We start from the raw sequence: 13126 nt of genomic DNA, 5'->3' as shown, positions 1-13126 counted from the left end.
ACACTAGAAACTAACATCCTAATTTTAAAACAATTTTTGCAGCATGTTTTATCTTCTATTCATAATAGTGCCTATAGCTATAAACAAAGTTCAACAAAAGTACAAAACGAGTAACATTTTCATCTAATTGTCTGCACAGTCTACTGTACAATGAGCTACGAAAGAAAGAACTTTCTAGTTACTATGCACACAGTAAATTCATATTTAAATGACATTCCAACTCCCACTCAATGACTAGATGTATGATTTAAAAAAGTTATTTTTCTTTCTTATTTTTAAACCTTAAAGGTGCAATCCTAGAATAACACTGGCTTATAAACTATGCGGAAGACTCTAGGAACCTTTAATGTAACTCCTAAATACCAACATCCTATAGTCAAGTGGATTTGGAGACAAGCTTCTCGATAGTAATGATCTTGGGCCTGTATAAACACTGTGTAACTCAAAACAAGCACATTGATGAAATGGGACCTCTCCTTTAATACAGACAGTATTGACCATGATCAGGGAGATTTACTGTTTTTATAGAATAATGGCAAAACTCATCTACCATATTTTTACAACTTACTACTTTTAAAAGGTCAGCTGCCAGGCCAGAATTTATAGTTAATCCACTTTCAGCTAGTGATGTCAGAATTAATTGGTCCTTATTCTAGTGTAGGAATTTCAAAATGGACTATTAATGTTTAACTATATATGCGATAGAAATTGTCAGTATATATTCTAGCATACTATGCAAGGTGACTTGAATAAAACTGTTTGGGTTACAGATAATTTTATAATTATTCAGTAATTAAGCAATAAATCTGACTGGAGGTTAAACAGGTTGACATTTGTGGGGGTGAACTAAAACCAAGGAATTATTAATCAAAATACAAACAGATTCAGAACCTGGACATTCTAGTAGTTGGTCCAGTTTCCTAAGCACAGGGGTTCTAATCCATAAAACAGAGAGAGAGAGAAATGGGGTTTAATGTCCACTCGACACAAACTAGGTCATTTCAGGAATAACACATGGTTCAATTTTATTTCAATAATTCGCTTGCGCGTAGGGGCCTTTAGCTGTGGGAGGGAACCGGCCCGGAGGACCCGGAGAAAACCCACAAGGTTGGACTGGCGACCCTACTCCTTAACAATCGGGGAATTGAAACCCTGTCAATTGACTCAATGACAGACCCTTTGATACAGCACGCGCGTGCTAACCATTCGGCCATCCAACCCCCTCTAATCAAGAAAACAAAAGCCCTGAATAATTGAACATAACTGAAAAAGAGCTTATGATGTTAATAAATTATTTTATTTCAACCATATCAGTTTGCTGATGACTGACGATCTGCGACCCGATCTGTTACTGTCTTGTCACAAATCGGAAACTTCTATATATAGAAATAGACAATCTATAACTTCTGGATATCTATTCTCTCAGCATGAACTACAAACATTTTAACATCTCTGATTTCAAATAAAACAAATCAGTTCCATATTCTTGTTACTTCTAACAGGTTTATCCCCATATATCAAGGATGGTAATTAACAATGTAATACCATCAACAACAATTTGGGATGATCTCAAAAAATGAATCATTGTCAAATGACTGGTTTTAAATTACTGTGAAACTTGTTTGGAAGTCTACAAAGTCACATTATTTAGCATAAAAAATATTTCAGAGTCAAGAAAAACGGAAGAAATTACACAGATAAATTTAAAGTAGCAACACTGTTATTAGTTTATTAAAACCAACCATGTCCAGTCTTTGCATGGAATTAAAACATTGCTATCTAATCTACAAACTTACTGAATCTAAAGCATGGCATATATCAACAGTTGCAACTGGAAACAACTAGAAGTACTTAATGGAAATTATTAAAATGAAACAGACTTCTTCAACTCACTAAAACAACATATATCAATTATAAAACAATCAGATGATAAATGTAGTCAGTAAAGTGTTCACAAGAAATTGTGGATGATGGCACTAAGCAACCAACCACTTGCCGAAGTGTCAATGTACGGCGAATGCGTAGATCGACTGCAACCGATTAGTTGCATTACTTCCAGTCACTGCGTCGATGTACGGTACACCGCATGCTTTACAAAGCTCCATATTTCTCAAATGCAACGTTTGAAGTGACATTATAGAGAGATAACCATCAATAGGCATTATTCAATAATATTGCAAGTACCAGAGTTATAATTGCTAGACTTCATAAATTAATAGGATTATAGGCCGATGAATGACAATAATTATTCTGGCTTGCATTGACTTATTTCTGCATTAATATGTATGAGAATTCTCTGTAGAAAGGCAAGAAGATCTCAGCATGCTCTGTGTCACTGCATTAATTAAATACAAGTCCTGAAGCAAACTCTCACAGGCCCAGGGTTAAAATTTCTGTATTCATGGCACACAAGAATCATCGCATGAATTACCTCTAGAACTGTTTCTTGTGAATCTGAAATATGATGACCAGCACCACTGGTTGTGCTATTTATATTATTTCTCTCAGAGTTCCATTTAGAATATAACCATTAAAAAGCATTTTATTCCAAAATGTTGGCTAATCAATTCAGTTATTAACCAATAACATTATCTCTGAAATGCATAGCAATCATTTTCTGAAAAATTCTAAACCTATTTTCTGTTCTGTGTTTAACTTTTAATCCGAAGAAGACAAGGTTTAGCTTAGATGGATGAGGTTAACAGAAATACACATAAAATAGTGACATGTACACATAAAGAGCAGGATATAATTTAACAAGAGATAATAAGAAAACACGCAATTCTGTTAATTTTGGAAAGTGGCCAGAAAATATATGGAACATTTTTTCTTGTTGCTTTAATGGCAATAAATTATTGATTATAGATCAATCACATTTTATGGCCGTACAATTGAATTTTAGCTAATCAATAAAGTTTTAAGTTTTGCAATTTTGTGAATTTATCTTCATTAAATGGAACCCTGCTTTCTACCAACATGACCTTTCAGACCGCATTCTATTTCTTGTATAAAACACAATTTATGTAATACATCAGAGACCATTACAATTTACAACCAAGTTGAAGAAAATCTATGGTGAAAAAAATAAGTTTGCTATATAATGCAAAATATATGATATAGAAATCCATGGAGATTCATTTTATGTCACTGTTTCAAATATTCTGATAAACTATACAATAAACTATAACATATATATGGTGGCCCAGAAAAAAACAAGTACACTATTTAAAGTGGAATAATTCAAAAAGTATTACCATATATATCATTAACTCTGCACATGTACATGTATTACAAAATATATGTTTCACTCCAAACTGAAGGTCCATCACTCAAATAGTGGTAATAGTATGAGTTTTAAAAAATATCCATATAGTATGACATGCGAAATGTGAATGATATAAGTACAATACTCTTTAAATTATTCCACTTTATTAAATAGTGTACACATCCGATATATGAATAAATAAATTCAACATTTGTGAAAACTCAATTCATTTGGGATCTAAAAATAAAGATAACTCCATTATTTTACACGACACACTTACCAAACTGACAATTTACAAGACATCTTATCAATATATTTAAACGAAATCTTCCCAAAAAAGGAGATTCAGAACAAAATCAGAAATTATACACACAGAATCAAAACAGACTTTGAATAAAAAGAACCCCGGCAACTGGAAACCAATCAAAAATAAAATTTGTTTGATCGTTCATTCCTAAAGTTTTACGTCCACTTCCACCTAAGGTGATATCGTAGACAAGTATATAAAATTTGTATCCTTTCTGACTTTAAGTCCCAGTGGACAGAACCATACAGTGAAGTGTTTATGGTGTATTTTGATGATAATGAAAGTGTTAGGAAATTTAACAACACCACTGAGATATTAGAAGTGCTAATGGCACAATGTTCTCTGATTCTTAAGCATTAAATCCAACAATACCAGAGTATCTCAAAAAATTGAAAAATACATTAATCTTGAAAGTTATCAAATACTGGTAATCAAAAAAATTAATCCCTGAGCTTGATTAAACCATTTTCTTCACACAGTCTTATCAAGTTTGTTTCTTGGGGATTAATTTTTTTGATTATTTACAATGATTTTTTTCCTGCTTTTCCCCAGCCGTATCACCGAGATTCACAAGATCCAGACTTACTCGCTTTGTTGCAGGGATTCTCCCACCCTTCTACCACTTACAGTGAAAGGTTTATTCGTCACTACTTTGAAATTTTATGTTCTCAAATATTCAAGTCAGCATTTATAAAGTAATTTTCATCTCAAAAATAAACAAGCCTATATCAAGCTACAAGAAGCTATGTGTAATCATCTGACGAATTAAATTTCATTTTTTTTTCATCTCAACTACAAGAATCATGTTAACACTAACAAATTTTTTTTTTACATGTTTGCATTAATATAAATATTTCCTGCTTAAATTGTTTGCATTTTTTTATATTTTATGAAGCATTAAATCTTAAAACAAATCAGACATTTGAACCCAAAGCAGCAAACTAGTATGTTCAATAACAAACAAATCATTTTTTAAGAAACCTTTTTTGACATCGGAAAGCTTTTGCCTTCCTTTGTGTGCAAAATGATTAATGAACAAAGCTTGCAATATATTCAAATTAAAAGACAGATGCTCTACTTTTAAACAAATATATAAACAGATTTGTCTTAAGAAATTGGCATTTTGTAAAATATACAACTTCTGTAACACAGCTATTAGAAAAATAATACTCTTCTTTAGACAAATCATGCTATCTGAACATTTACAATCTAAGACAAGAAGACTACATAATTACGAAGACATATGATAGACATTGGTTAAGTAAATAAAATTGACAATCAAAGAAATGAGAAAACCATTAAATACTGACATTTAGATAAATGAAAAATGGGTATAGCATAAGTACCAAAGAACGAATCCGATAAATCTGTTTCAATGTACACATTCTAATATTAACAGAATGGCATGGAGCATTACTTTTTTTTAGGAATGCACCAATAACTGATAGACTGACAGACAACAATCCATCTACAAGCTATTTTGTTATCAGTTAAAAAACAGAAGATGGGTTGCCAAACAACAAAACATGATGAAAAGAACAATAACTCTCCTGTAACATATATAATGTATGACTGGGTTGTTATAGTGTACATTCTTTTTACTAATCAAACAATTTCAACAAGTTTGGAAATAAAAAAAAACTCTTCTAAAACTGTAACCTAAGATTACCAGGTTTTGATTTCATGGGCAATAACTCTGCATTAAAGCAGAGGGTACATTCTTTTTTACAAATCAATCAACTTCACCTAGTTTTCAAATAAAAAAAAAACTCTTCTAAAACCTAAAACTGTGACTTAAGATTACTAAGTTTTGATGACAAGAGCAATAATCTGCATTAAAACATGGCTTTGATTTCTGAGAGGCTTTATTTTAAGAAACTAGTCTCAGAAAGTTTTTAAAAGATTCTTCATAACTTTGACCTCTTGATCATGAGCCATTGCAAAGTCGATATGACAGGTTCAATAACTCTGTAAATAGGTAATTAATGTGCAACTATGAATTTTGGAAGGGTTTATCGTTAGTTGAATAAGCCCATAAAATTCTGATGTGTAGAGCAATTATAAGGTTTCAATATCAGTGGCAATAATTCTGTGTGAATATTATGTATAACTCTGGATCTTGATAAGTTTCAGCTCACTAGGAGTAATTCAATTAGTCCAGAAAGGTTGGTAAAAAAAAAAATTTGTGCAAAGTGACCTGAAGAATGATTTACATGGAGTAGGGTGGAAAGATGGACAAAGCAATGACATTTAATATACGTACAACCACATTATGTGGGCTTATAAAAATTGTCTCAGTTTCACTAATTTTTAGCTTTTTGTTCAGATTAAGATAAACACACAGTACCTTTTATACCAAAAAATGGCCGCCAAGTAGCAGACACTATGTATCATTTCTATGTTTTATTGTAGTAGGATTGTGACCTATCTATACTCAGCTAGAATCAATATCACCCTGGCAAGTCCAGAGTAACAACAATACCAAACTTTACTGTGAATATTTCATGAATTAATTCAATCAACTCAATTACATCTAAAAATAGTAACATAATAAATAGCTAAACAAAATACACGCTAAAGACTACAGTTAAATGGAATTGGGTAAAAATCAATCACCCTCTTCAGACAAAATCAGAATTAAGCTGGTTATGTCATATATAATAGCATTACAGACGATAGATTTTAGCCAACAATCAAGTACATATAAACACACAAATTTGATAAATTAGCTAACAGCACGATCCATATATTGAAGAAATGAAATACATGTTGCTTAAATATTTAGAGCAATAAATTTGGTTAATTTGGCTAGAGTGACAGTGTCAACACCTATTCTGTATATCAATAATATCATGCTAAAGTTATCATGGCTGTGTTAGTCAAGACATCAGGGTAATGGACTCTCAACTAAAATGTCCAAGGACTGTTCCTGGTGTGGGTCAAGAAGAACCTCGTGATTTTTCATGTCCTTTCCCACTTGTCAGGGGTAGTGCATACTCATTACTTCAGTCAGTTATATATAAGGATAACTTGTGTTTTCAATTGTTTGCGTCACTTCACGTTTCTTCAAATTTTTCGTTACACATCTATCGTAGCAATGATTTCTGTGTTAAAATTTTATTTAAAACATGTTTAACCAGATCTGTCACATATGTGATAATAGCTGACACTATTGTCCTTTAATAGACAGAATTTAAGTAGATGAAACAGTGCTGTCAACCTTCTAGCATTGTTCAAAAATTACCCATATAATTTATTAGTTCCCCTGGAATGGTAGAGCAGAGATCCTGTGCAATTTTGGGGTGTTAAAAAACAAAAAAAAAAAATAATACCAATATCTTCATTTTAATGAAAACAAGCCAACGCCCAACAGTGAGGCTGATGTTCCCCGCCGAAATCCCAAAATAAATAGATGACACATTAATTAATCGCACATTTATTTTTTTCAAACGTATCATCCTATCAACTATGCACTAAGTTTCATCACTCTGAGTCTCTATCAGATAGAATTAAAGTTATCTTGTCCCAAAGCATCAACCAATGAAATTTCTTAGCTGTGCTTAGCTTTAGCTTGAAATGTTAATCATTGAACTCAGTCAAGACCTAATGAACATCTACATCAAGTTTAAACATTCTACCTTAATTAAAAGTAGAGTTGTTTTGTTCCAAAGTCTTGACCAATCAAATTTCTTATCGCTCTTTAGCCTAAGCAGAAAATTCTCATTGTCTAACTTAGTCAAGGTAATGATATAATGAATCTATACCCGGAGTTTCATCACTCTAACTCAATTAAAACCAAAGTTATCGAGCCCCAAAGCATCAACCAATCAGATTGCTTATCTCTGCTTACCATAAGCAGATAATGTTTATCATCGAATTCCATCAAGGAATTCACCTAATAAACACCTATGCCAAGTGTGAACATTCTAGCCCAATTAGAATGAGAGTTATTGTGTTCCAAAGTCTCGACCAATCAAATTATTGATTGCTCCGCTTTCCCTGAGCAGAAAATGCTCATTATCAAACTTAGTCAAGGTACAGGGTGACAGAAAAAAAACGTTCATCAATAAAAATCGAATAACTTCCAAAATTTTATTTAGATTAACACAAAAATTCAGCTACATTAGGTTAAGTCTATGTAGCAGACATCTCCAAAGTTTCAAGTCTGTACCACAAAAACTCTTTAACTGACGCTAAAAAAATGTGCTCTAAATGAGCTACCCGGTGCTGCAAGCACATTTGGGTCCGGCGGGCAAAGTTCTCGATGACCCTCCCACATTCTTCCCTTGGGATCGCTTTTATTGCTGCTGTGATTGCTGCCTTCAAATCAGGGATAGTCTGGGGGTTGTTGCCATACACCCTGTCTTTAAGGTATCCCCACAGATAAAAATCTGGGGCGTTCAAGTTCGGTGAATGCGGCGACCACTCCGGGTCACACCTGCGGCTGATCAGTCGGTCAGGGAAACGCTGCTGTAGCCATGCCAATGATTCATTTGAGGTGTGGGGAGTGGCACCATCCTGCTGGAACCACTGGAGGTCCCTGACGACCCCTCTTCGTTATTCAAGTTTAGGTGATGAACGCTTTTTTTGTGTAACCCGGTACTATACTTCAAGTTTCGCCACTCTCACTTAATTAGAACTAAAGTTATTGTGTCCCAAAGCATCAACCAATCAAATTGCTTATCTCTGCTCACCCTAAGCAGAAAATGCTTAGGCATTGGCCTAATAAACACCCACACCAAGTTTGAACATTCTAGTTCAATTCAAAAGGCGAGGGACAAAAAACTTTGCATGGATTCATGTGCCAATTTTTTTAGCCATGTCAAATTCAATTCTTCTTGAAATTTGACAAATTAAACTGCTTGCCATGTCAGTTTTCTATGATTCTGTAAACAGATCATGGCAGCCAAACAAAAACATGAACCACAACTATCTGGTTATTTTGACAACCTAACTGAATTTTTCCTTCTTCTTAAATTCTGAAAGCATCAATCCCTCTCTAGTCCTAATATGGTAACAAGCTTGCGTCACCAATGCAATCATCTCAAAGAACTCACAAAAATAAATACATTAAATACTTTAAAAATTCCAAACAAAAGTTGGAAGCTGCTATGAAAACAGTCAAATAGAATCGGTGTCTCGTGTAGAAGAACTTTAACTAATTTATAAAGTCAATGAGTTTTGGAGCCGGGATTTAAGCGCTTACACAAACAGATCACAGTTCTTTTAAAGGATCGATATCATCTTCTCTCCAAATACATCAACCGAAAAACTTCTTTAATTTGATTTTTGCCTCTGCTCATTTATTACGACACATTATCATCCGGGAAGTAAAGATCTGTGGCTAGATCAAAATACATAATTTGTCTCTAAAGGGAGTCAAGATAATTGATTTTTTTAGGTCTAAGTTGGAGCACATTGTTCAGACTAAACTAGAAGTTAAGAAAACAATGACAGATGTTGAGCTGTACACGATCTTCATCCTAAAGGAATACAGTGACTTCAAACTGGCATTTCAAAAGTAAGGCATTTAACATGGCTGTCCTGTTGTCCTTTTGTATTTAACCACAGAGCTTACAGAATTACAGATAAAAAAAAAAAATTTTTTTTTAATTTCTGATATTAAAATATTTATATCTCGAATTTCACCATATGAATGTTAATCTACAAACCATCCAAGTTATAAGTAGATACTCAAGATGGCTATATTACTTGCAATTTTATTGATCTTATGCAAATTGAGAAAATCAATCAATATGTGAAATCTTTGATGGAATGCTGAAGTATTGTTGTGTAAAATCATTACACCATGGAATAATAGCAACCAGAAATGTGATCTAAATAAGGATCATGACAGCATTTCCTTAATCAGTGTTCAAGTAAGTAAAGCTAAGAATATCATGTAACAATTACTTTATATCAATACTAATGCCTCCATGACACTTACAATAAATCTATTTGTCTGAAGGATTTAACCCAGCTTCCTCTAGTGCTATGGTCCCTACACACAGAATACAATAGTAATAACATAATCACTGATAGTCTAAATTCCTATTCAATACACAAGAGTGTGTTTCCCAAAAAACAAGATCAACTGCACCGAATTCAAGGAAAGTCACGTCCAGACCTGTGATAACTTCCATAACAAAAAAACACATGAATCTATAACTTTCTGTTTAATTAAATCATAAATGCATCATTCCATATTTATTTTTTTAATCATGCAATGTACGTCTGAATAGTGGAAATAGAATAATCCTCTCTTGAAAATTACATAAATCAATTCCAACAGCTTCAAACAAGGTGCCATATTGAGTCATGTTTTTGAGTCAAATACTTTCTTAATTTCTGACTAAAACTAGAAATAATTAACTTAAACTTGGAAGCTTCTCGGAAGCTTCAAATCAAATATTAAAGAACTGTTCACAAGAAAACTGTACAAAATTACAAATCCACATATTGGTAATCTAGAACTGCAAAATACCAAGAGATAATGTCTTATTTTGCATGCATGCTAATTATGTGTTAAACAAAATAATAGTTCGACAAAGAAAGAAATCTGTCTTTAATACAAAAAGACTACAAATTGGAGTGTATTTTTGCCTTTTTTGTAATTAAGCATAATTAAGTTTAATATTTAAATTTCTTTAAGTTATCCACTAAAGCTACATCGGAAAATCTTCTACAGCTGTCAATATATCGCCTTAAAATTTCTTACTTTTACATAATTACCTAGAATATAATTTAAATTAAAACAAAAGATACAAATAAGCATAGAAAACAAAAAGGCATTTTTGACCTTGATAAAAGGTCAATGGAATGACTTACGCATTAAATACCCAGCTCTATTAATTCTGATTCTTAATGTGTCACTTATAGCATATTATCCTATAACAGATGACAGCAGCTGAAATAAACAACCTTACATTAAGGCACTTTTCTCTTTGTTTTAATGCGAAAAAAATGGAAACATTTAAAGATATTATAGTAATTCATTTACCTTAGAGAGTTTGGGATTTTAGCACTTTCCACACGTTATTATTCCGTGCCTGCAATAAACCAAAATATTCCAATCAGCAAATTGTGTTTATATGTAGTTGAACTTGTAAATTATGGCTTTGTAAAAATGTTATTGCGCTGGTTTTCCTAGCGAGCTTGGTCACACGATGTCGACTGCCTGCAAGCTAAAGCATTCAATTCAATCAAGTTGAGCTCAATACTATGTATAATCATTGGTACACACTCCAAGATGAAATCAATAACAAGACTGAACCGAAAGTGCCTAGTGTCCAGTTATTATTCACTCTTGGCTATGCATGTTTTGATCAGTAAATATGTGTGCATGTTGATAAATTTGTTCTTCTCCATTTTATACAAGGGGAAAATAGGGTTTTACTAACGAGTTTCCAGCGTGTTTCATCTCATACATCTGGTACATTAAATCAAGAGACAAAACCCATCTATCATGATATAAAGCTTCTCTATTTTTTTACCGTTATTCTCAGAAAATCTACTGTTTTGCTCACGTAATCTGCTCAATAAAATACATATATGTTTGTCACACAGTGAATTTTCTAAGAGAATTGAAATGGGGTTTAACATCCTACTTTTCTGCACCAACTGGGCTAATGACAACACAAAAATAATCACTACACAATTTCCATTTTTCAAAATAAACCTCTAAAAAATTATATGTATTTAATATTTTTAAACAAATTAAATGCAAAAATAATCAACACACAATTTAATTTGCTTAATTAAAAAATCTTCAAAATGTACACCAAAATCTCCACCCCCTTTAATTAATAATAAAGAATTTTGAAGAACACATAAAAAATATTTTGTACTGTTTTCTATCATTTCAATCAATTCAATTCAATTTAATATAATTTAGTTCTTGTGTGATAATTCCATCAACAATTGCTTCTACAATCTATTCCTCACTTCAAAAAGATGCAGAACAACCTAGAAAGGATAGCTGTAAAGAAAAGCTTTGAAAATAATTTGCAAACGGTTTGTGAAGAGAAGCCTTGAGGCTAGTGAAAACCATCATTGAACAGCAAACAAGGCATTGACATATACTTCATATACCTCAGTGTAATTGACAAGCAATCATTCACAATCAAAGATATTAAAATGACGTGCAGGCAAAACTTAACTTTGCTCGAAGAGAAAAAAAACAGAATTTATTACTTTATTGTACAGAGTAAATATTTAATATTGTAATATTGTTTGTCATGTCATGTCATATACATGTCTATTATTTCTCACAATGGCAAATATCAAGAAAATAAAATGTAAGCTCACTGCTTTACTTCAAAGACCTACCTAATTAAAATACCAGAAAGTCTTTATTAAAGTAAAGATCCTGGATCTAAGAGCTACTGGCTATAGAACAATGCTAAATACTGTATTACCGGATGGTACAAGGATGAATTATTGTCAAATCTATTTCCTAGGGGATCCACAGTTGTTGGCAGTAAACAGAAAAGGTAGTAAAATATCAAAGCGAAGGATTCCCCCGAATGCCAGAAAAATAGATTCTGTGTTTTAATATAGGATAATGGTTTACAATTATTCAATCATATGTATATCATAGAGGTTTTTATGACGTTATTTGATTGCATAAAAGATTAATCATTGAGAGAATAATCTTTAAATACGATTAATTTCATTCTTACAGGAATGAATAATCCTATGGTAGATTAAAATTACTTATTTATTAAATATCAAACGTCTATTAAAATTAGATAAATCACACCAAACTTCTTTAATAATAAAAATTAAAACAGAAATATTTAAATCTAAGTATTCTCTAAAATAGAATATTCCACAAGATACTATAACTCTTTCAAGATTCTTTGATGTGGCAAGGCCACTTTTATTAGGTAAGTCGCAACTAGTTTCATCAGTGACTTTAAAGAAAGTGATTTTTTTTCTGGACTTTTTTTTTTCTTCAGATGAGCTGGCAAGTGGGTACTCTTTGAAATACCTTACCTTGTTTAGTGAATGAGCTGCCACATAGACTTTTTGTCCTGTGCTAAAATATACTTACTACTGACATGGTCATCACAAATTCATGGGGAATTCAATTTGGTAGCTGTGCATGTCATGATCCTAATACTGAGAGAGAGAGAGAGAGAGAGATGGCGTTTAACGTTCACTTGACACAAACTAGGCCATTTCGGTACCAACATATGGTTCAATTTTATTTCAATAATTCGCTTGTGTGTAGGAGTCTTTAGCAGTTGGAGGAAACCAGAGGACCAGGAGAAAACCCACAAGGTTGGAAAGGTGACCCTAATCCTTGTCACGTACAACCAGGGAATCAAAACCACGCCAGTTGACTCAATGACAGACCTTGTGATACAATGTGCATGTGTTAGCCATTCAGCCATCCCCCCTCACCCCCACCCCCATTACTAAAAGACCGGGTAGCTCATATAGATACAACGTTAGCCATTCAGCCATCCCCCCTCACAACCACCCCCATTACTAAAAGACCGGGTACCTCTTATAGATACAACTACAAGATACGGCCCTCATACTACTAC

The 13126-nt window shown here is 32.8% G+C and overlaps 1 protein-coding gene across 3 annotated transcripts in view; it reads right to left on the bottom strand.

Annotated features, from left to right (window-relative positions):
• Nucleotides 1-13126, bottom strand: part of LOC126816000 (complexin) — a 114921-nt gene that overhangs the window by 39127 nt on the left and 62668 nt on the right. Inside the window, exon 3 of one of the 3 annotated variants that reach the window (XM_050542122.2) lies at nt 10573-10621. The exons of 1 other annotated variant lie outside the window; for it this stretch is intronic. The gene's annotated coding sequence lies outside the window, so the exon portion shown is untranslated. Of the gene's footprint in view, nt 1-10572; nt 10807-13126 lie in introns of those variants that run through there. One more of the 3 variants, XM_050542123.2, reaches the window with a different exon arrangement.

Source organism: Patella vulgata, chromosome 3 (assembly GCF_932274485.2).
Source record: "Patella vulgata chromosome 3, xgPatVulg1.2, whole genome shotgun sequence".
NCBI lineage: Eukaryota > Metazoa > Mollusca > Gastropoda > Patellidae > Patella > Patella vulgata.
The sequence above is the reverse complement of the archived record's forward strand: the minus strand, read 5'-3'. Positions and strand labels throughout refer to the sequence as shown.